Source organism: Pelophylax lessonae (assembly GCF_965119305.1).
Source record: "Pelophylax lessonae genome assembly, chromosome: 12".
Lineage (NCBI taxonomy): Eukaryota > Metazoa > Chordata > Amphibia > Anura > Ranidae > Pelophylax > Pelophylax lessonae.
In genome coordinates this window covers 129,268,975-129,271,595 of record NC_138779.1, presented here as the reverse complement: position 1 = coordinate 129,271,595, position 2,621 = coordinate 129,268,975, and positions in this window count along the sequence as shown.

The window sequence follows — 2,621 nt, the reverse complement described above, 5'->3', positions numbered from 1 at the left end:
TGCAGAGATGCCATCATGCCCCCTTTCAATGCAGAGATGCCAGCATTCCCCCTTTCAATGCAGAGATGCCAGCATGCCCCCTTTCAATGCAGAGATGCCAGCATTACCCCCTAACAATGCAGAGATGCCATCGTGCCCCCTTTCAATGCAGAGATGCCATCATGCCCCCTTTCAATGCAGAGATGCCAGCGTTCCCCCTTTCAATGCAGAGATGCCAGCGTGCCCCCTTTCAAAGCAGAGTGACCAGCGTAAGCGTGCCCCCCCCCCCCCTGCAAGACCAGTGCACTTACCTCAGGCAGCAGCAGCTTCTCCTCAGTCCCCCGGCGTCTCCTCGAGTCCTCCCCCCTCCTCCTCGGTCAATGGCATGGGGTTGGCCTTTCGGCCAATCAGGAAGCGGGAGGACCCGCTTCCTGATTGGCCAGGAGGAGGATCCGTGTGTTTTCATTAGCTATTGTCACACAATGGGTGGGCTCGGGGCACACTGCTCTGCGCCCCGGGTCCACCCTTTGCTGAAGCCTACTAGAGCCTCTGGCTCTAATCAGGTGATTCAAAAAGATAAAAAAGCTTAATTGAACTCCATGCGTCTGGCGCCCCGCATGTTGATTAGGGGGTTGAACGCATGGATAGGGGCGGCCCTCAATGCCCCCTTTCAATGCACAGAGACCAGCGTGCCGTGCCCCCTTTCAATGCAGGGAGACCAGCGTGCCCCCTTTCAATGCAGAGAGACCAGCGTGCCCCCTTTCAATGCAGAGAGACCAGCGTGCCCCCTTTCAATGCAGAGACCAGCGTGCCCCATTCAATGCAGAGACCATCGTGCCCCCTTTCGATGCAGAGACCATCGTGCCCCCTTTCAATGCAGAGACCATCGTGCCGTGCCCCCTTCAATGCAGAGAGACCAGTCAGTGCACTTACCTGCAGCAGCGGCTTCTCCTCAGTCCCCCGGGGTCTCCTCAAGTCCTCCTGCCTCCTCCTCGGCCAATGGCATGAGCTAGCCTTTTGGCCAATCATGAAGCGGGTCTCGGACCCGCTTCCTGATTGGCCAGGAGGAGGATCCGTGTGACAATAGCGAAGTTTCATGCGCGATTGTCACACAAATGGGTGGGCTAGGGTGCACTCCTCTGCGCCCCGGGTCCACCCTTTTCTGAAGCCTATTAGAGCCTCTGGCTCTAATTAGGTGATTCATGAAAAAAAAAAAAAAACATGAATGATACATCCCGGCCGGCGGGCCGGGTTCAGGACCCTGGTGGGCCGTAGTTTGAGGTCCCCTGTCTTACATCATTCTGGCAACTGGCCCTGAAGATACTGAGATTGTACACTCCACTGCACTTGCATGGAAGTCCTTGTACGATGTAAAAATGAATGGTAGCAGGGAGATTTACTATAACTAATGCACACAATCTGGTGCAGCTGTGCATAGTAACCAGTTTTAGCTTGTTCAATCAAAGTAATACTAAAGGTTCGTGTTTTAATTAAAAAAAAAAAAAAGTCTCTGAGAAATGGTTTTGCACAGAGCAGCACTCATCTTCCTCTTCCCGGGTCCCCCGCTGGTGCTCTGGGCTCCACCCTCCTACTTGCTATGAGGGCACGCATACATGCTCACTCCCAAGCCCTGCTCTGTGTGTCCATAAGACACAAAGAGCGGGACTCAGCCCCCTCACTGGCTCGGATGGACTGCAGTGGGAACGAGAGACCTGAGAGAGCCTTGGTTCTTGTGCACATCGCTGGATTGTGATCGGGTAAGGTATGTATTTTATGGGGGACAGGGTCCTGCATGCAGAATTTTTCTTACATAACCTTCAAAAACCTTCTATCTTTAGAACCACTTTAAGCTTTAACAATGAAACCTAGAAGCGGATTGGTAACCATGCACAGCTGCACCATTTTAGTAAATATCCCAAAGCCCTCATTCAGACTGAACTCGCCTTTGAAATCGTGCAAGTTCATCTGAACTCACACAATTTCAAAGCTGCAATTTAGTCTGACTTTGGGGGCAACTTCAAAGACATTGTGCAGCTTCATGCACAGATGTCTATTGAAATATCCCCTGAAGTCGACAAAAGTAGTTCAGGAACTACTTTTGTAAATCATTGCAGCGCTGCACCGATTGGGACTCTCCCATTGCTGGCAATAGGCTGTGATTTGACATGCAGTTTGACCTGTCAAATTGCACCAACGTGAACAGGACCAAAGAGTCTCTTCTACCATAAAACGCTACTGGCTAATCATTTTTTTCTTCTTTAAGTCTAGTTCTGCTTTAACAATTAACACCTAATGTTCCAAATGAGGCATTTTGCTACATTTAAAGAGCAGAACACAGGAAATTAGGTCACCTCATGTTTATTTTGCAACAAATATAACATTGCAGAAGGTTATGTAATACTTTCAACACTTTAGCAAATGCTCCCAGTGCTGAGAAGATAATTTGGTAGCGCTGTGCAGAACTTGGATTACATATGGTTTTAGAATGCTTTAAGGCTCTTTAAAAGTTATTTAGAAGCATGAATTCCTTGTATAAATGAAAAAAAAAACAAGTCTAGTTTCTGTTTAATGGCATATATTGTAAAGGCACAGGTGGCATACGGTTACCATACCATAAAGGTGCCCATTGCAAACTATGGGCA